Source organism: Pelodiscus sinensis, chromosome 5 (genome assembly GCF_052426305.1).
Source record: "Pelodiscus sinensis isolate ZL-2025 chromosome 5, ASM5242630v1, whole genome shotgun sequence".
Lineage (NCBI taxonomy): Eukaryota > Metazoa > Chordata > Testudines > Trionychidae > Pelodiscus > Pelodiscus sinensis.
In genome coordinates this window covers 73,317,974-73,340,407 of record NC_143056.1, presented here as the reverse complement: position 1 = coordinate 73,340,407, position 22,434 = coordinate 73,317,974, and the positions used below count along the sequence as shown (strand labels likewise).

General features: G+C 43.0%; 1 protein-coding gene across 5 annotated transcripts in view; it reads left to right on the top strand.

Annotated features, from left to right (window-relative positions):
- The window catches only part of FUT8 (fucosyltransferase 8), a 172,570-nt gene that overhangs the window by 18,368 nt on the left and 131,768 nt on the right, over positions 1-22,434 (top strand). The window contains exons 2-3 of one of the 5 annotated variants that reach the window (XM_075927429.2): positions 10,755-10,845; positions 19,711-19,815. The exons of 1 other annotated variant lie outside the window; for it this stretch is intronic. The gene's annotated coding sequence lies outside the window, so the exon portion shown is untranslated. Of the gene's footprint in view, positions 1-10,751; positions 10,846-19,710; positions 19,816-22,434 lie in introns of all 5 variants that reach the window. 3 more of the 5 variants (XM_075927430.2, XM_075927431.2, XM_075927432.2) reach the window with 3 other exon arrangements.

Genomic DNA, 22,434 nt, shown 5'->3' with positions numbered 1-22,434 from the left:
AATTTGCAATTCTGTGTGTACACTTTTTTTTGAAGTGAATGTGGGGAAATCGGGGTGGGGAACCGTTTTTTGGTCGGTGGCTGTTGATCCTCAGAAAAATCAATCTGGGGGGCCACACAAGCACAAATGTGAGAAGCAAAAAACCAAACAAATTACGAAACTCCTTCATTGATGTGGCTCCTGACTGAGAAGCAGTAAGCGTAGGTGGACCTGGGCTGTTAGCCTTGGGGGACCTATAAAATCTCTGGGGTAGGGCCCAAAGGAAGGAGTTAAGTGTGTAGTGGGTGGCCAGGAAGCTGAAATGTGAGCTGTACTAATGAGATGTTACTTAGGATTCTTTGTAGTTCTGAGGAAGATAGTTTTCTCTGAAACTCTCTCCCCCAAATTCCCTAATTTTAAGAGGAGAAAGCAAACTGGGATCAACATTGTGCACATTGGGTTTGCAGCCACTAAAAAGGTGTGTCATTTTAATATTTTTGTTCCGTTTTTTATCAGACGTGTTAGAACTCAGAAAGAGAGCTCAAATACTGCAGTTTTAAAATAATGCATTGTAGTCTAAAGGTTATAAAACATTGGTATTATGCAAACAAATTAAAAATAAAAAGAAATTCCGAGGCTCAAAAACCTTTCTTCCTTTTTTTGGTTTTGTTTTATTTTACCGTACATATACTATGTGACTTGTAATATTTAATCCTTTCTTTCATTGTGGGAGATGGATTGGTAATGGTAGAATTTGTGTGTGTGTGGGGTTTTGAATTGGAAAGAATTGATGAATTTCCCTTTAGCCATGGCAGGGATCAAAATGATTTGTTCTTTGATTATTAGTCCAAGTTTCTCGTTCTGATCGAGGTTCTCTCTCCTCTGGACTGATGTGATATCCTTTTACTGGCCTTGATAACTTGAAAGCTACTGCTTTGCTCATTTAACCCTCCTTGTCAAATCTCCTAACTCCCCTGACTGGTTCCTTCCTTATCAAACAGCTGATCCTTGCTTTCAGTAGAACTGTGGAGCTTCACTATATGTACATTTCAGCCATAATTTCTTTTTTGCCTCATATTTGACCTATAATTTGTCAGTTGTTCTCAACTTGATATACTCCTTTTGAGATTTTCTTTTTCTTCCTGCTGCTGTCACTAGGGGAAAAAACCCCTCTTTGGGTGTGTCTGGATTACAGGTTTTTTTTTAAAAAAAGTGGCCTTTTTTTCGGAAAAATTTCCCCTGCATCTAGACTGCTGTCACGTTCTTTCAAAAGTAAATCGAAAGAACACAGCATTTTTTTCTACCGTGGAAAACCTCATTTTACGAGGAATAATACCTTTTTTCAAAAGTGCTCTTTCAAAACAAGGCACTCTAATGCAAACTGTCCTTTTTTTTTTTTTGAAAGAGAGCATCTTATGATGAGGTCCTCTGTGCAGCAGATTTGTTCTTGTATGCATTCCTTTTTCTAAGCACGAAAAGATATATTGGACAGTACAATAATGCCTAACTTGGATTAAGTGTACTTCAGTCTTTTTTTATACCACAAATCGGCAAACTCATTCAAAAACTGTTGGCGGATTGGCACTGAAATATTTGCATATTCATTATGGCAATTAATTTATGTACATAGTTGCATACTCGTTATGTTAATTTTAGCCCATGGTTTATCAAGCAAATCAAAGGGAGGGGCATGATGGTTAACAAGAATTTGAAAAACTGCTGCACACACACACACATTTAAAAAACTGATAAAATAGTTGCTAATACTTGTTAAGGGGTATTCTCTAGGTCAAACCTTTTTCCTCATTTGCATCAGTATTAGAGGCAGTAATAACAGGTCTGTCAGTGCTGACTCATTGTGCACATTCATATTTTTCTATGTACTTAATAATGCATAATAATACGTGTACCTGCTGGCTGGGAGCAGCTGGAGGCCACGGGGAGACTCCCATGGAGCAGGGAGAGAGGATAACGGGGTCACAGAAGCAACCACGCTTCACCTGACATTTGGCCCCCCTGGCTGGGGCAGCCGCTCTGCATGTGGTAGTTGGCCCCGCCGGCCAGGCCACGTAGCGCGCTCTGGTGCTGGAACTGGGGCCACAGTGAAGCTGCCCCACTAGCAGGAGCAGTCTGAGGCTGACTGTGGCTGCTGGCTTCTCCCCTCCCCCCGCACATGGCCGTTAATGGCCGTGACGTCGTCATTGGGTGCCCAGGGCAGCGGTGTTCTAGGCAACTGCATAGTTCGCCTAGGCTCATGGGCCGCCCCTGCCCAGTAGGGACAGCTTCACTGTGGTCCTGGCTCCAGCCATAGCACACCCAGCTACCAGCTGCCCCACTCAGTCTGATGCTGCTTGCAGAAGTGCGCAGGAAGTGAATTCCCTGGGAGTCATAGGGGGGCAGAGCTAACCAGAAGCTGGGGGCATGGCCTGGCAATGTGCCATGGCCAGTCAGACAGGAGATTGTGGCCTGCTGCTGGTCTGCTGACTGGTGTAGATGTTTATATATTCATTGCTTATTTGCTACATTATCTTTTCAGGTCCATAAGTTAAGCTGATTGCTTTGTAATTCCACCCATTATTCTTCTTTCCTTTTTTATAGATTGATACTACATTTGCCCTTTTCCAGTCTTCTGGAACCTTTCCTGGTTTGCATGACTTTTTAAAGATAATTGCTAAACGTTCAGATATCCTTTCAGTTGGTTCTTTCAGTATTCTAGGTTGTATTTCATCAGGCCCTGGTGACTTGATATCTAATTTGTCTAAATCATTTTTAACTTCGTTTCCTATTTTAGCATCTGATCCTACCTTGTTTTCACTGGCGTTGACTATGTTAGATGTCCAATTACCACCAACTTTCTTGATGAAAACTGAAATAAGCCATTAAACATCTCTGTCATTTGCACATTTTCTGTTGTTGTTTTTCCCCATTCATAGAATTATGGTCCTACCCTGTTCTTGGTCTTCCTCATGCTTCTAATGTGTTTGTAGAATATTTTCTCGTTATCCTTTGTCTCTAACTAGTTTGATCTTGTTTTGTGCCGTGGGCTTTCTAATTTTGTTTCCTACATACTTGTGTTTGTTTGTATTCATCCTTTGTAATTTGACCTACTTTCTACTTTTTGTAGGAATCTTTTTTGATTTTTAGATCATTCAGGATCTCCTGATTAACTCCTGATTAAGTATGGCAGGATCTCTTGCCATACTTTCTGCTTTAAATATGCTGTAGGGTAGTTTACTTTTGTGCCCTTAATAATGTCTCTCTGAAAAACTGCTGGTAGTTTTCTATTGTTTTTCCCTCTGTACCAACTTCCTGAGTTTTCTAAAGTCTAGCTTCTTGAAATCCATTGTCTTTATTTTGCTGTCCTCCTTCCTATCATTTCATGATGACTTTTGCCCAAGCTGCCTTCCGCTTTTAAATTCTCAAGCAGTCCTCCCTTTCCCCCCATTTGTCAAAATCAAATCTTAAACAGCCTTTTTGAATTGGAATGCAATGTCTTTTGCACATTCAAATAGAATATCTTTATTTACAGATACATTTCTCAAGGATGTCAGGGAAGAATTTGAGGTTTCCTAGTAGAGGGTTGATTAGTGGTTTAGATATTACTCAAATTGGTGCTTAATGTGATTGACACCTCATTTAGGATTAGCATTCACCTATAATAATGTGGAGGACTTCTTGGCTCTCATTTATGTCAGGAGTAATACAGATTTCACCAGATCGTAGAAGACTTTCACCTTAATGGTTGATTTTTTGGTTTTTCATCAGGTGTTAGATTCTTGTAAGGACTCCAGGGCTACTTTACCATCTCTAGGGGTTTATACTCCAGTAGTTAAAAACTTTCATCATGTGGAGGAGCAGCAACAGCAATAATTCCACCAGTCTTCCTAGTGGTATTTGAGGCAGTCATTTTATTCTGCTCCACAACAGGACTACTCAAAGAGGCGACATAAATCATATAGGAGCAGACCTTCTGATTCCAGGTGCTGCCGTCCAGCTTGTCCTCCATCAACTACTGACAAGCAGTTGATTTGACTCGTTTCAAGGGCAGCATATCGCTTGCCATCATCCAGTCCATTTTGCCTCCATTTTACAATCACGCTGTCCAACTTCCACAATGCTTGAAAGTCAATAACTTCAGACAAGTGGCTTCTAAGCACTGTGGGATTAGGTAATATCATCCAATTCTTTCCATTTCCCTTTTCTGGAACCCTCTAACGAGTCCTGACCCTTTAAGCAGGTCCAGACTCTTCTTGCTTAGGGAACTATAGAAGAAATTTCCCTGCAGCATTGGTGAAAGGGTTCCTACTCATGCTATTTCTTGATCCTGAAGTTCAAGGGAGGCCTATTCTGGATCATCAAAGTCTGAATACATCAGGATGCATTTGGTTTAAATCATGATGTAAATCACTAGTCAGGAAGACTTGATTTAATCACATTTTTCTACATAAAAGTGCATTCTTATTGGCCGGGCCTGTGGCGAGTAGATTGTATTAACCCCGAAGAGCCAGGTTCGGGCGAGAGATGTAGGTTTCATTTTTAGAAGGTACACACTATACATTTTTAAACAATGATTTATTTTGAAAACATTTTAGGATAGTTTTACAGCTATATCTGAAAATGAATGATTGGTTATTTCATTTATCAAAGGTAATTGAAACATATTTATGAAGTCATTGGGAGGTGAATTATCTCCAACTCAACAGATTAATCAGATTAACGGGATTTTCTTGCTGTATTAGGAGGAAAAAATAACTAGACAGACATTTACATTGTTTTGTTTAACTAAAACAACGTTATGTATTCTAAATTTTTTTTCTTCTCAGCAAAAATTATAATAGTTGAATAAAACAATTTGAATTTAGTTAAATATTCAAGATTTTTTAAGTCAGGTTTGTTTTTGTTACTATTGTTTTTAATTAAAATAGTTCAACATGAGAAACTCAAGATATTGGCTTCTGCAGCTAACTCAGTAGTCTTCACCTTCTGTTTCTTACTGTTTGTTCAAAATCTGGAAAAGAAAAAACAAGCTTTCCTGCTTTTCAGGTCCCAAACAATTTCTCAAGTTGCAATGAATTACTCCAAAAGGAAGAAAATATTTTTTCTACTCCAGCAGAAGAAGCTACTGCTGTGTTAAGTGAGATTATCACTACAAAAGTCTTAGAATCCAAGTGCTTAAGTGACTTCCATTAGTTCATTGGTGTGACTTTCTTTAAAACAACATCAGCAAACAAATATTTCTTGAGTGGTTCACCCTTAGCTCTGAAGTTTATTATAGTTGGCATGGAGGAATGATTGCTAGATGCCCGTGCCATAGCCAACTCCTCTTCTTCAGCAGTGAAGGTTTGATCCTGGCAGCTAATATTGAGAATACTAGCCAATTAGCCCGTCATTATGGGATTTTCAGGTCTCTCCTCCACGTTGGTTTTCTCTCCTGAGCCTCCCGTCTCTCGCTCCGTCTCTTTTTTTTTTCCTCTCTCTCTCTCTCCTCCTCCTCCTATCTCCCCCTCCCTCTCTCTCTCAGCTTTCCTTCGCCTCCTGCCTCTCTCTCCGTCTCTCTCTTTCTCTTCTCCTCCTCCTCTTGCCTCTCACTCAGGGGACGGCGGAGTCCACATGGTCACTTGCACCACTTGCTCCCATGCGGTGGACTGGCTGAGCATTGCAGAAGTCAGCCGAGCGCCACGGTGGGAGGCGAAGGGGGGCAGTGACGTTCACGGCCACGGGGCGGGGCCTGGAGCCGCTGTCACGCTGCACGTCACTGCTCCGCCCCCCTTCGCCTCCCGCCGTGGCACTCGGCTGACTTCTGCAATGCTTAGCCGGGCTAACACGGGGAAGCCCAAACGGCTGCTTGCTGCCCCGTGGCGGCCCAGCTGAGCGTTGCAGAAGTCAGCCGAGCGCCACGGCAGGAGGTGAAGGGAGGCGAGGTGGTGACATACATGGCCAGGCTCCACCCCCTGGGCATGTACGTCACCGCCCCGCTCCCTTTCCCCTTCTGCCGTGGCGCTCGGCTGACTTCTGCGCTGCTTAGCCGGGCCACCGCGGGGGAGCAAGCGGCGCAAGCAGCCATTTGAGCCCCACACTCCCCATGCAGTATGGGACGACCAGAGGGAACAGCCAGCATTTCAGGCAACAGCGCCCCCCAGAGGGAACAGCCAGCATTTCGGCGTTAGACTCTCAGACACTGGGCTACTATATATATGATTTGCAAGAAAAAGGGCCGGATACAGTGTTTGTCCCATTTGTTTTTTTTAATGCCTGTAATTGAACTCTCATTGCATATTTCTTTTTTTTAGATCTCACTCAGTTCCTTCTAAATTTCAACTGAATCAGCAATAAAACAGCTATTTTCCTGCATTTTGTTTAAGGCTACAGAAATAGGCTTCAGGGTACTCAGTATGTGTTAAATATTTCTCTTAAGCCCAATGTTCAGAACTTAGGCTCTGACTGCCATCTGTTTTGTCACAATTTTGTTTACAAACTCAATTTTGTTCTCATCTTGAATACATTTGCAGTATTGTCTGTGACTATGCTGCATTCTAGACATTTGATTTTTTTCCCCACAATTCGTTATAACTTTTACTGCTACTTCTTGTAAGTATTTTCCTGTATGCGTATTTTTTGATGTATCAGTTGTTTCTGTATAGAAGACAGTCCCTTCTTTTGTCACGCAAGCATGTACAACAGGATCCTTGTGGACATTGCCCCACCCATCAAGATTCAAGTTAACAATTTTGCCCTCTAGACTTAGCACATTGCTTGGTTGCTGGATAAAGTGTATGGAAGAGAAATTTGCTTGTGATAGCTGCTGTGTTGAGTGGACTGTATCCTGGTCTTAATGACTGAACCATGTTAATGAAGAGTGGGTTCTCAATCATGCACAAAAGAGAGTTTGTTGAATAAACAAACGGGGCAATTTTTTTCATCAATTACCTCTGTTTGGCTAAGTGGAAATGGTTTTTGGTTTAGTCATTGACTAAAGGAATGTACCTAGTTCTAGCACATATTCAAGATATTTTGGATAACCTGTTCTGAATCTTCTCCGCTCATCAAGGATCCACTGAGTCATGATTTCAGCATTTGATGGACCTATTATCCAAGAATTTATCTAGTTTCTTGAACCCTGTTGTAGCTTTGGCCTTCACAATGTCCCCTTGCAAAGAGTTCTATAGGTTGTGTGTGTGATATGAAGAAGTACAGGTTGTATCTCCCTTAACTGGGCCTCTCTGGTTTGGCAACCGGATCATGGATGTTCTTGGACCACAGAGTCTAGGTATAGAGAGGTCTGGCCATGGGGCAGAAATGTGATGGGGAGGCCAGCGACTCAGCTGGGAGCCCCATGTTGGTGGGGGCAGATGGCACAGCAGGGAGTTCTGGCCCCAGCGGGGGCCTAATGGCGGCCGCAGAGACCTGACTGTGGCTGTGGGGATCTGGCTGCGGCTCCCCTGGTCCAGCAAATGCCCTCATTTGGGACAGGTCAGGACCCGAAGGTGCCAGATCAGGGAGGTCCAACCTGTACTTCCTTGAGCTTGTTTTAAACCTGCTGCCTATTAATTTCATTAGGTGACCTCTAGTTCTTGTGTTATATGAGAGAGTATATAACATGTCTTTATTCATTTTCTCCACACCAATCAAGGTTTTATAGACCTTTATCATATTACCCTTTAGTCACCTCTTCCAAACTAAAAAAAATCCAAGTCTTTAAATCTCTCTACATATGGAAGCTGTTTTATATTACAACTCATTTTTTGTTGTTGCTGTTCTCTGTACCTCTTTCTATTCTGATGTACCTTTTTTGATATAGGGGACCAGATTGCAGACAGTATTCAAGATGTGAGTGTACCAGGTATTATATAGAAGCATTGTCATATTATTTATTCCTTACTAATGGTTTCTAGTATTCTGTTAGCTTTTTTTCACTGTTGCTTCATGTTGAATGGATGTTTTCAGTTTGGTGACTCAGTTAGCTGACCTGGAAAGTGGGGCCCTGAAACAAGGGCAGAAAGCATCTGCGATTGAGTGCTGCTGGGTTCAGTATTTTTTGTTACATCATCTGGCAACCCTACTGACCCAGAGGAGGAAGTGCCCTCTAAGACACCTTGGTGAGCCAGTCCAGCCACGCCCACAGGAAGTCAGAGGGTGGGACTAGTGGTATAAGAGCAGAGAGCTCAGTCAGAGCCAAGCAGCCGTCCAGGCCAGACGCTCACCTCCCGCTCCCACCTCTAAGGGCTCGGCTGCGCCAATCCCAGTCAGAAGACTGGGTTGGGCCACCCTTGCCCCTGCCGACTCCTGAGCCCTGGCCTGGGCTGCCAAGGCCTGGGCTGCCAAGGCCCTGGCTACTGCTGCCCGAGGACATGCTAAGCCTGCCAGGACCCTTGCTGGGCCCCTATGCCTGTGCTGGCCCACCTGGACACCTGCTGGAGCCCAAACGCATGGAGCCCTTCCAGCGCCTCCATTCCCTGCCGACCCACCAGAGCAGCACCAGAGCCGGGTAAGCCCCTGGGGAACTTCGGAAGTGGCCCAGGGACAGCTGACTCTGGGATGACTGAGGAGATGGAGGTCGGGTGGGCAGTGTGTCGTGGCCTGGAACCCAGCTGGCCCCTTGACCGAGTTGGCGTGTAATGGCCCGGATCCCCACCGACTTGGTGGCTGTGGCCATGGGGCGGCCACTATTAGGGCCCTGGGCAGCGACAAGGTGGAGTAGGGAGGGCCCGTGTCCCCCCCGCTGCCACCCTTGCCCTTGGGTGGCAGGTTCTCTTGGTGGGGGCAAAACCCCTGCACTTCTTGGCTCTCCAGAAGTGAGGAGATACTACCCCTGCCCGGCCGGGACTTGGCCGGACTGCATTCTACTACACCACCGGTGGTAGCTATTTGTCGCCCTGATCCAGGGCTGCTCCTTAGACTTTGCACTCTTGGGGTGGGTGGGGGTGTGTGTGTGTGTGTGTGTGTGTGTGTGTGTGTGTGTGTGTGTGTGTGAACCCCTTATCTGTTTGCCCAGCCCTCACCCAGGGCTAGGCCCTACAAATGGTCTCTTGGTCGAGGTGTGCCGCACGAACTAGTGGGCACCCGAGGGAGTCAGTGGGGCCGCTCGCTGATGGTGGACACTGTACATGGACCGTGGACAGTAGATAAATGAAATAATCTTTAGGCCAGAGTCAGAGCAAACATATTGACTCTGTAGTTGCATAGACTTTTAAAATTATTTATTCAGAGTGGAACAGTGTCAACAGGAGAAGTTGTGAGGGAGTCCCACATCAGAATATCCCATAGTGGCTGGGGAATTCACCTGAGAGGTAGCAGATTCCTATACAAATCCCTTCTTCCTCTCAGATGCAGTAGGAGCTTAAATACGAGGTCTCAAAGAGTTTCCCTAACCACTGGGCTAGACGTTGTGAAGAAGATACTCACCTTTCTTCCTGGCTTTTTAGAATTTACATATAGAGGGGCTGATCCAGAAATCAAGGTCTGAGCATGTTTACTGGATTGGGCCCCACAAAAAATTTAGGCAGAGGAATGCCTGTTTCTCCTTGATTGGTCAATCATTTTGATGTTTAGACGTCTGAATGTTAGTAGGGGGCTACAGTGCACATGCCCAGAGCCAAAAACTAATGTGCCCAGGGAACTTTTACTACAAAAATATTGAAATCCAGCAAGTTTAGGCTCCTATAGTATTTAGTGGCAGCTGAGCAGGGGATTTGTGTATCCCGGTGGCCTGGTGATTTAGATGTCTAAAGTAGCAGTTAAGCACCCAAGGCCTTTTGTGAATCCAGCTCAAAGTGCATAAAGAGAATTGTACTGTAATTTTATTACCATTCTAAGGAGGGAAACTTGATGACGATATTATTTCATAATGTTTCTCTAAACATAAGTGTTAAATTCATTTTTGTAATGGTTCATATTGTATGTCTGGTACTTGTAATGAGCTGTAAAATTGCTCTGTTTTCCTAAATAACTGTTTTTAAAAGAAACTAAAAACTGCCAGTATTTTGATGTATGCTTATATTCAGCTTTCTCTGACTTTATTGTTCAGTGTGTTCTGCAAGAATGCCTTTTTATACATTATTCAGTATATTGGAAAAGCACTTCATAGTACACTTGAGTGTCTTTACAGTCATGCTTTTTTGATTCTCATCTTCAGTCATGTCAGGGCAAAAATGTTGTCTCTGCAATTCCACAGCCTAGAATGAATCTTTTCCTGGGCAACTCCTTTGCTAATTTCCAGGTTTACTAATTTTAATACCATGAAAGAAGGGATTTATATTGAAAGTGCTGTACATCTTTAAATAGAAGTGGAAGCTGTATGGTTAAAATTTCTGATGAAACTCTGTCTGACTTACAGTAAATTGATAAGTAACCATTGCACACTGGCAGAATTGTGTTGACAGATTATTGATAAAACAAATATTTGAACAGATATATACATGTCTGTATTGCTTGACTGTTCACACACTAAAAATCTCATCTGTACAGCTCATCCTGAAAATTAGATAAGTTTGTTAATTTTGCATCTGTTTTAAGGACTGAAACTCACTGAGGTTATATAAACTGACTAATAAACCACCTTCAATCTTTACAGATGCTACTTTCATCTACAGTGCCAATTAAAATTATTTTATGCCATGAATATGTACAGTATTAGACTTGGGTGGACTAACTTTTTGGTCTGAGAGCTACATTGGGGTTCTGAAATTTTATGGAAGGTCACTTACAGGTGCTTGCTGTATTTCAGAATAAAACACTGAATTAAAATTATTACTAACTTTTTGTTTTTTTTTAAGCAGTTAATTTCACTGACTGCTAGATGAGAGGAAACAGTAATTTCCCTAGAAGCTCATCATGCAACTGTTTCTACTTCTTACTGTCATGAAGAATGTAAGTTGCTTTTCAGATTTATTGATTAGTGTTAATCTCTGACAGGTGGAAATTAAAATGGAATGAGTTTTAGTTCAAGTGATTTCATATATCATCCATATATATAAAGTTGGTAAGTGAATGCCCAGTACAGTCAAGACAGAGAGATTTTAATCAGGAGTACTTGTTGGGGCAGCATTTGCACTCTGAATGCCATTGTGCTCCATATTGAGGGCAAAAAGGGTCAGGCCACCACAACTAACCTTAGTTGCTTCTCGCCACCCATGGCTATGAATCAGAGCTCTCCTCTTTTAGCATGCTTGCCTTCTCTAATCCTTATAAATACATTTTAAATAGTCAATTATTTAGTTAGCTGTAGTTAAAGTTCAGTTTAGTATTTCTTATGTAATATTTTTCACTGTTGGGATCTATGATGGGGCATATCAACCCTGCACTGGTGCAGCAACAGTTAACCCTGTTCACTTGCTGAGGAGGCCTTGCCGCCTCTGCTCTGCTGGGCATGGTCCAGCTGGGGGCCTGCAGAACAGCTTAGTCTGGGCTTACTGACAGCTAGAGTTGAGGGTCATCTACAATATCTGTGAATTCCCCCCCAAAGAAATAAAAAGTTTGTCTATTCAAATAGTGATAGACATTACCACTACCATGTTTTATTTAAGCAGACAAGGAGGGGAGAGGTCTTTGGAGGCAAACCATGACAATTTGGTACCCAACCCTATTGCCCCCAGTTCCTTACAATGTTGAATCCTGGTTCTAATGGGCCCCCTTGGGTTTTACTCTATTTGGCACTGATGCGAGTGCTGTTGGATTACTATGGTGTCCACTTTTCAAGAAGGATATCAATAATTTGGAGATGTTTACAGGGAAGAGCCATGAGAATGTCTAGATGATTGGAAAACATGCTTTATAATGATGTATTCTAGGAGCTCAGTCAATTCATTTCAACAAGGAGAAGGTTGAGGAGGGAAAATCTGTAAATAAGTGCATAAGTACCAAAATGTGATAATGGAGACTACAGTCTAGTAGAAAGAGAGACAATAAGATCCAGTGGCTGGAAATTGAATTTAAGCTAAATTAGGTCTGCAAATAGGTGGTCATTTTTTTAACAGTGAGGGTAATTAACCATTGGAATAGTTTAGAAGGGCTGTGGTGGGTTCACGATCACTTGTAACTTTTAAACCAAGATTGGGTGTTTTTCTAAAAGAGATGCTCTACTTTAAATGGTAATTCATTCAGGAAAATTGGTCTCTGTTATGCAGGTGGTCAAATTAAATTGTCAGAATGGTCTCTTCTGGCTTTTTAACGTATACTCTCTCAAACTATATTTGGCAAAAAGAACAAGAAAGGACACTCAATACATTTGTACTGAGGAACTGTTACTTGTACAAAATTTTCTGTCACCCCCACACTCTAGGGCACACATTTTTATCCAATTCCTGAGCTCAAGGTTGTAATCCTATTAATTTAAATATTCATCTCTACCCAATTCCTAGGGCTCAGGGTGAAACTTCCTGCAGGTTTTCAGGATATTTTACCAATGAAAGAGCCTTACACAGTAATATCCTTACTCTCTATTTATTAACAATTACCAAACAAGCCGAATACACATGCTTAGTATATAGTGCCATGCTCACCATTCTGGATTCGGGCAGGTGAACTATCCCTGTTGACCAGGCAAGGTCAGTCTTGTCTCGATTCTGGTTGCTGCCATCAGGTCATGCAGAGGATTCTTGGCAGCTCTGATCTTAGGCTGTGTTTTGGAGGGGAGTTCTTTTTCCAGGTCCGTCTGTCTTTCTGTTCCTTCTTTTTCTTTCTTGCTTTCTTGCTGGTCTCCTTGGATCCCACTATATATAGTGAAACTTTTTTTTTATTGATATTAAAAATCTTTATTTAACTACTTGAATAATTTACAACTGATCAGAATGAAAAAGTATTTATTTGTACACAACAGATGTATATGCAAACCGAAGTTATCAAAGTACTAAGATGAACCACGTCATAAAAACTACATCTTGAGTTCACATCACTGGGCATCAAACACAACCAATCTTTTTGTTCTTTTTTTGTACATTATTCTGTACCCACATTCTTGATACCTTATAGGCTCTCTTGCTTTTATTTCATTTTTTGTGTCCTGCTGAGATATATACCACAACCAATTATTTTACTAAAATTTTACTAACCAATTGTAACACACTTAAGTTACAGAATTACCTAACCAATCATAACCCTGCTACCTTAGTTGATTTAAACCTAGCAAAATCAATTATATTGCCCATAGAAACAATTAAAAACAAGACAGAGATCATACAGAAGGAATTTGCCAGAGGAAATACTGTCAAACTAAGTTTTCTTTAATTATCTTGAGATCTGTTTCTTTATCTGGTAATAGTGGGTGTCATTAGGATGGAATCTCTTTCTAAACAGCCTGTTATGACACTATTGTATTGCAGTTTAGATGGAATGTGAGTATGTGACTCCCTGCTTTACAGCTAACAACTGCTGTTCTTTCAATCTGGCTGCAGATAAACACCCTATGCCAGGGGTGGCCAACTTGAGCCTGAGAAGGAGCCACAGTTTACCAATGTACATTGCCAAAGAGCTACAGTAATTTGTGAACAGTCCCCGTCAGGTGTGTCCTCTCCCATCTACAGCATCTTTTGCCCACCAGCAGCCCCACCAATCAGCGCCTCCTCTTCCTTCCCTGCACCTCCTGCCCACTGCAATCAGCTGTTTCATGGTACTCAGTAGGCTCTGTGGGGGAGGGAAGGAGCAAGGAAATGAGCACAGGAAATTTGGCACCTGTAGCTGCCGCCCCGGAGTCAGTGCCTGAGCAAGGAGCTTCAGAAGAGCCACAAGCTGGCCACCCCCGTCCTATGCTTTAGGATAGTGATCACCAACCTTTTTCAGTCCAAGATCACTTTTTAAATTTACGTGCAACCCAAGATACGCCCTAAGATAATGTTGTAGATAAACATTCTGTTTTTTAATTTATGCTATGTAAATCTTAAATGAAGTATTTATACATTTTGTCCTCTCTTCACAGTCCGCCACGTGGCCCAGCTGGCCATGGTGTTCATACTACCGAGGCTGATGCAGCAGGGACAGCCTCACTGCACCATGCTCCAGCTGGGCTGGAGCAAAAAGGGGCAATAGAAACTTGACTCCAGACCATCTACTTTGATAGGTTTCAAAATTAACCATCTCTCCTGCAATCAGAGAAGCATTGCCCTGAATGATCAATTGATTTTTCTCCACTAAGCTGATAATTAAATTGATGGAAAAAGAACGCCGCAGTCATAACTGCCAGTTTCAGGGCCTGATCCAAAGCAAGGTCACCGTAGTCTCCAGTGAACTGGATCACAGTCGTAGTACAAATACAGATACACAACTAACGGGGCATTGCTCTTTTTTTCAAAGACATTTTCTGTGCACATACAATGGGGCTCATGGCTTTGGACATTTTCCTGTTTTACTGAGTTACCATCTGCTAATCCTGAAGTTTTTGTTAATTCATTATTCCCCCCCTCATTAACTAACTAAATGGCTGATGGAAGGGAGAAAAGCTGCGTGGCTGCCCCTCTTTGTTTCAGCCCATGTAGAGAGTGGTGCAGCCTCAGTGGGTTGACTGCCACGGCCAGTTGGTTGTGCGACTGCCCCTCTTTGCCCCAGCCAAGCTGGAGTGTGGTGCAGCCTCGATGGGTGAACATTATGGCCAGGTGGCTGCCCCTCTTTGCTCCAGCTAGGCTGTACCGTGCTCCAACTGGGCTGGAGAAAAGAGGGGCATCCACCCAACCAGCTGGCCTTGGAGCTCAGCCTGTGGAGGCTGCGCCGCGCTTTAGCTGGGCTGGACCAAAGAGGGGCCAGCCCTATGGCCAGCTGGCCATGGTGTTCAGCCTGCTGAGGCTGCACTGCGCTCCAGCTGAATTAATTGGTCATGGACTCTGTCCATCACAGGTCCAGACAGCCTCAGTACAAGGTCACTCCTCAGGAATAGGAGCACAAGTGATTGTATCTCTTTGGCAGGAAACTCTATTTTTCTGCCACTCTCCAGTTCCGAGTATCAAATTACACCGCTCTCCAGGCTAACTATGACCATGACAACTACACTAGACTACAGGAGCTGTTCCATGACCTCCCCAAGCAAAAAAGGCCCCATCTCCAATTCATAATGAAGGAAAATAACACAAACAGCCCTTCAGGTATCTAGGGACATGGCCAACACAGCAGCCAGGGCTACAGCGACTGCTATAGTCACGTGCAGGGCTTCGGGAGTCACCGAGAGAATTACAGACTAAGGTAGAAGAACTCCCCTTTAACAGGAACCAACTCTTTGAGGCCAAGATGGACGAAGTCCTACATTCAGCGAAGGACTCTCACACCACGCTGAGAACCTTAGGCATGTGCGCTCCACCTAATAGAAAACCCAGGTATATTTCATACCAGAGACAGTAGCAGAGGCCATATAACAACCGCCCCAAACAGTGCTCCAACAGAAGGAGGGCACAACACAATCAGTCATCTGACACCAATGTATTATGGCCAAATAGCAAATTTGAAGATGTGGTTCAGGGTCTGAGCAACCATCTCACCAATCCAGTGCATAACACTCCTGTTTTGCATCACCGTTTGAGGCTCTTTTGTCACCAGTAGGGTTTCATCACTACGGACAAATGGGTCCTTGAGATCATCAGTATTGGCTACACAATTCCCTTCATTTCTATATCCCCTAATTATCCCCTTCCCCTTTCAGGGACCCCTCTCACCAGCCCCTTCTACAAGTGGAGGTACAAAAACTACTCAGCTTACGGACAGTAGAGCTGGTCCTCCAGTGTTTCAAGGAAGAGGGGTTTATTTCGACTGCTTCCTAACAACCAAGAAAACAGATGGCTGGAGGCCCATTTTAGATTTCAGGAAGCTCAACAACTTTTTACACAACAAGTAATTCAGAATTTTGACTCTTGCAACTATTATACCTGCACTAGACGAGGGAGACTGGTTCTCAGCCCTTGACCTTCAGGATACATATTTTCATATAATGATATACCCTGCACATAGGAGGTTTCTCAGATTTGCGGTGGGCGAAGACCACTATCAATATCGAGTCCTCCCCTTCAGACATTGCACGGCTTGTGGGTATTTTACAAAACTCTGGCTGTGGTCATGGTGTTCCTCAGGAGGCAGGGCATCATTATATTCCCCTACCTTGACAACTGCTTGCTCAAAGGCTTTTCATGTCAGCAAACACTAATCATGACAAGTACCACCAAGAACTGCTTCTCTCACCTGGATCTACTTATAAATATGCAGAAATCTACTTTAGAGCCAACTCCGAAGATAGTTTTTTGGGGCATTCATGGACACCATGTTGGACAGAGCCTATCTTCTAATACAGCAGTTTCTGACGCTATGTGACCTTATCAAGGAAGTCATACATACTTCCTTCATGACCATATGCATGTGTCTCCAGATTCTGGGCACGTGGTGGCTACTCCCTTTGTTGTCTTTGTCGCCATACTACATATGCGTTGCCTACAGACTTGGTTCACAACCGTTTACATTCCCAAACACCACAGCCTTGCAAGATGTTTTACACTTCCACGACTAGTCCTCCGATCTCTTGAATGGTGGACCTTCCCATACAATCTCCTCGAGGGCGTACCTTTTCATTGCTCCAATGCATTGCTACTGGATTGGGGCACCCATTGCAACATGCAGACAGTCCAGGACAGATGGTCTGAATCTGAGATGCGGCTTCACGTCAATATCTTGGAACTCAGGGCCATCTGCAAAATGTGTACACACTTCCTTCCTTTCGTCCAGGGCAAAACTATACATGTCCTCATGGACAATACACCCTCTATGTTTTACATCAGCTGGCAGGGTAGCTTTACTATGTGCAGATTCTGGAACTGGTGCCCAAAGCATGACACACTTCCAACTGCAACGTACATATCAGGTCAACAGAACATCACGATGAACACATTCAACAGGCACTTCTTGGAACAGCACGAGTGGGAACTCAGTCTCAACTTCATCCTCCCAATCTTGCGATAGTTGGGGTTCCTGATCATAGACTTAGCTGTGACACCAGTCAACTGCAAATGCGACTGTGTCTGCTCTTGAGCAGATCAGGGCAAGAGATCAAAGGGAGATGCCTTTACCATATCCTGGACCTCTCCCCTGCTTGTCTGCTTTTGTCAAATCCTGGCTTCAGCAAATGCAAGTTGTTATGGGATATTTAACATAAGTGATTGAGATTACGGAGTATGCCAGTTTAGGCTATATCACCATTGCAATCCTTGTGCTGAATTTTATTAGTGCTTAATAAAAGAGGGTGTGATGGAGCATCTGAAGGGGGGTAGTGGGGCTTGGGAATCACCGAGCCCCTCCATATCCCCAGGCATGTCCCCAGCTTTGGCTGCTGGCCATGACTCTATTCCCAGCCTGGGGGCAAGACTGGGAGTGGAGCTGTACCTTTCCATTAGTCTGGCTGCTTGCTCCCACCATAAGCTGATTGCAGCTCTGCTACTCCCCCAGCTCCCTGTTTCTGGCCCAAGGCCCAACCCCAGCTGCGGCCACAGCTTTAGCCCTCTTTATCCCTGTCACATCCTGTCCCCCAGCTGCAGCCCCTCTTATAGCCCCAACTCTGAGGGGGGAGGGTATGACCTTTTAAAGTTTGGGCACTGCTGGCCTAATGCATTACATACATATATACTATGTATTATCCACACCATATTAGTAATATGATACATAATTATATGCTGTTACCAGATTTGCCCAATACTCTGGGGTATGCTCATTTATCAGGGTTACCTTTATGGGACTGGGGGAAGGTTAACAATTCTGTCAGTGTGCTGTTGGTGCTTACTTGTGCTCTCATATGGAGCTGAATTCTCCCTGCTGCCAATTCCCCCTCCCACTGGAGCTCTCCTGCAGGAACTAGGTTCCTCAGGATGGGGTTCTTACTACCTTGGCAACACACACAGACACTCACACCCACTAATCAGAGCACTTCTGAGAGGACTGGGTACTCAGCACTCACAAGCTGACCCCCTCATATGTCCCTGGACTCAGCTGGCTGGGTTTCACAGCAATGCCACACTGCACCCTCATGTGCCTTTGGACTCCGTGGGCTGGATTAAACAGCACTTTAAGCTGCCATCCTCATAAGTCCCCAGGTTCAGCACCCCCTATCCCCACTTTCACACCACAATCATTCACTGGTAAACCACACAATGAGCAAACCCCACAGGATTTTGGGCACTACAGGGATCTTTTGCTTGGGTACAAGAAGCGTTGTTGCAGAGTGAATGGGGAAGCCAAAACAACACCCCTTCAGGAAGAGTGAGCAAAAGAGAAAGAAAGAGAGAGAAGCAACCAGCTTAACAATGAACGTTATTTATTTCTGAGTAGTGAATAGATATCAAAAAGTTACAATATTAAATCTAACAATTACAATATTAAATCTAAATTGAAACTGATTACAAATGTTAGGTAACCATATAACAGTGTACATAGGGCAGGGTCAGGAGGCTATGCTTAGAGAGATAGTTGATGAGAGAAAGAGAGAGAGAGACCTCACCACTCCATGGAGCTTCCACTGATCGGGGTTCCCAGGTGATGATGGTAGCCGGGGGGTCCAGAGGGCAGGAGACAAGCAGAACAGAGCCCCCAGCACGATCACACAGGAGATGAAGAAGTCTCAATGGAACTGATGCAGTTTAAGTCAGGTATCAGAACAGTTTTTCTTGGGGCAAAGATAGGCGTTTTTATAGGGATAGTTCAAAGAGAAAGAGGAGAGACAATAGAGACTGATCACCCCTGGTTATGGGTTCCTTGAACGAGCTCACAATGCAACTAGGCAGTTTCGGTATTTTAGATGTCAATAGGATCGTTACTAGAATTGGTCTGATAATGACTAATTTGGGTGTGAGCAGGCCTAGGTTCATTAGCATCTGGAGCAGGGATTTCCCATCAGGCAGTGCTTCTCTGCTTTCAGTGTCCTATAGTTCACTGCGGTTCTTGCCTTGGAAGAGCTGCTCTCCATTCGGTATGCTAATGAGATGTCCCTCTGTTCCATCTTTAATGCAAATGAGGCTGGGGTGTTTCCTTAATTGTTACCTTTGTCTGGGGTGTTACCTTTGTCTGAAGCAGTGTAGGTGTGTCTTCCCCAGCCTTTTCATTGCTTTGTCTGATTCCAGCAAAGGCTAAGAGGGGGAGGGGAGGATGGTTTTCCATGAATGTCACTCCCTGGCTCCCAAAAGCACAGGGCTGGTAGGTAACAATGCTAGCCAACATACTCTGCAATCTCTTCACTATTCATCCCCTTTTTTCAGATCCTATGAGTACGTTGAACAGTACCAGATTCCAGTATAGGTCCTTGGAGGACACTGCTATTTACCTCTTACATTGTAAAACCAGACTACTTGTACTTGCCCTTGATTCCCATTTTTACCCAATTACTGACCCATGAGAGTACCTTCTGTCTTATCCCAGGAGTGCTTAGTTTGCTTAGGGCCTTTGATGTAGTCCAAATCTATTATGAAAGTCCTAAGTACATTATACCAACTAGATCACACCTGTCCACTTGTTTGTTGACAGCTTCATAGTATTCCAATAGATTGGTGAGGCAAGATTTCACTTTACTAAGAAAATGTACTAGTCCAATGAGAATATAGATAATTAACACTAATTTATAGCTTGGAATTGGTTCTCAAAGAGGTGTCATAAACCAAAATATGAAAACATACTCTAAATATTTTTGAATATGTCACTTGCTACAAAATCACAAGGTTTTTAAACCCATTTAATTTTTTGAGTCCATTATTTAATGTTTCTAATTATTTTTGTTTATTGCTGGCTCAGGACTTCCCTTTCTCCTTCTGAGGCTTTTCCCCATAGCGGCAGGGGGCAGTGCTTGGGAGCAGCAGGGACAGTGGATCCACGTGTGCCCCAGGAATGGGGCGGCAGGTAAGAACTTCACCCCAAGGCTCCCTCCCTGGCCCAGAAAAATCTTTAATATGTCATACCCTATTTCCCAGGGTTGGATTAAAGAGATTTCAAGTGTATTTTAATTCATTCTTGAGGCTTAAATAGGATTCAAGTCTTGCAGTGTTCTTGTGCTGGTCCTGTATACTGAGTGAATTTCACTTTGTGTGACAAAAGAGAGAGTAATAAATCCCTACTTTTTCTACATTGTTTCTAAATAGGCTGGTGGTTATAGTGATTAATGTTTTAATTTTTCAGCTTCTTTTTTCTCCTTAGCGTGCATATGAGGTATATTTGAAAAGCCCACACGCTGATGTGAACTGTTTTTTGATATGTAGACGTTCTTAGTTATTTTATATGTAGCTAAAGGACACAGGCCATTTAGGAAAAACACTAATGCTCTTGCGGAGGGGTGGCGCAACATATCTAGTTATTTTATTATGGGAAAACACTTAGTCCTGATCCACACTATAAACTTCTGTCAGTAAATCCATACTCCTGAGCAATGTTGTTTAGTCACCTAACCTTTGCTGCAGTCAGTGCTATCTCAGTGAGAGGGCTATCCCCTCTCAGGGAGGTGTAGTATCTATTCCAGTGGCAGAAGCTCACCTGTTGGCCTTAGTAGCATCTTTGGCACTGGTGCAGCTATGCTGCTGCAGTGCTGTAAGTGTAGATTATTTGTATAGACTGAGAGATGTCTCAGGTAGGGGCCCAAAGCCTATTGAAGTCTGTGCAACACACCTTTTAACTTCATAGGGCTTTGGATCAAGCCTTAAATATCCAACTATTGAATTTTCCTATTAAAGTTCTCAAGTTAGCAGTAAACATTTTTCCACTGTAGAAACAGACTGGTTTTGGATATGAATTATTTCCCCTGTTGTAAAAGCTGCAGTTCTAAATCTGTGTTCTTTATCTAGCAGTTTTGATCAATTTACGGTATTATTTAAAGTTTTCTTATACTGTAAAAATTACATTCTCAACTTTATATATATAGACTTTTCCCTAGTCCAAGAAAGTAATTTGAAGAGATCCCTTAATTATTTTTAGCTTCTTTAATTTTGATTGCACAGCCGTAAGCATAAGGAGAGGCAACTCTTTAGTTTAAATTGTGATCAGTCAATTATCATTTTCTCAGTTTTATCATAACTATATTTTTGGAGTGTTCCATGGTCTCCTCTCAGGTCTCATGCCTCTAGCTGCTGTTGTATTTGAAAGAATTAGACGGGATCTTTTTCAGGGGGTTAAGGCAAAACACCACATTTATTGATAATGTTACATCATTCTGGAATATGCATATAGTGTGTTATATCTACACAGACACACACTCACTCTTGTTGATGTTATAGCTACCAGTCTGTTGCTCACATTTACTCGCTGGCCAGGTGAGTTAAATGTGAGAGATGTAGGCGCTAGAATTCTATTCGTTCGCACCAATGCTCTGAGCTTGACAATATGAGACCCAAGGACTTTTCTCCCATTCAAGTCTATATATTTTGCTATGTCAGCTCTTGATTAGTCAGAATCCATTCTTGTAACATCTGTCTGTCTGGAAGTTGTTTTTATTCTCATCCAGTATCAGCATTGTCTGGGCTGCTTCTCACTCTGGCACTCCGAGTGCAGAAGATGGTGGCCTGCAAAGACCTTAAATACCTTGCCTCTATAGGCTCTCCTTAAAAAACTCCCCAGAGTCACAGATTTGCTGACTTTGGGGGGTAGCTGCCACCACCAAGTGAAACAAAGGAATTACCCCTTTCTTCTTCAACCCAGGAAGAATGACTTGGACTTCTTCCTGCGGGGTACCCCCAATCTCTTTTCACACAAGAGAGCTTGAAAAACAAAGAGAAAATAAAATACTGTGTCTAGTAGCTGACTGCTTGTCTTAGGCAGGCAGACACACATGCACACACAGAGCCTCTGTTCCTTTCCTTGACACAAGAATGAAATCATCTCCTTAAAGTGATTTTTATTAACTTAACAAAAAAGATATACTTGATAAAGCATACTTGATTGCTAGGTATTACAGAGCAACTAAGTAAAACAAATTAAAAAAGAGAGAAAATTTTTGGGAACAACTCTTAGGGTGTGTCTAAACTACATGGCTCCATCGATGGAGCCATGTAGATTAGGCTGATCGGCAAAGGGAATTGAAGCCGTGATTTAAATAATTACGGTTTCATTTAAATTTAAATGGCTGCCGTGCTGAGCCGACAAACAGCTGGTCAGCTTTTTGTCGGCTCAGCGCGCTAGTCTGGACGCTCCCGCGTCGACCTGAAAGCACTTTATCAACCTGCCCGTTATGCCTCGTAGGGTGAAATTAAGAAATTCTGTAAATATATTTATAAAATAATTTCAAGCTTTTTAGCTGTTATATAAATGTTTTTATTAAAACTACCGTTCTTTTTATTTGTGGAATTGTCTAAATCATATGGCAATAGGACATTACAGTTTTCTGTAACACTTGCTAATTATATATGATATGAAAATATGGCAAGCTTTTTCTGTTAAATAAAACTAATAACCAGTTCTTCGAGAGAGATGTCCCTGTGGGTGCTGCACATTACAGCAGTGTGCTGCCACCGAACCTTTTCTCCAGAGTCTTCA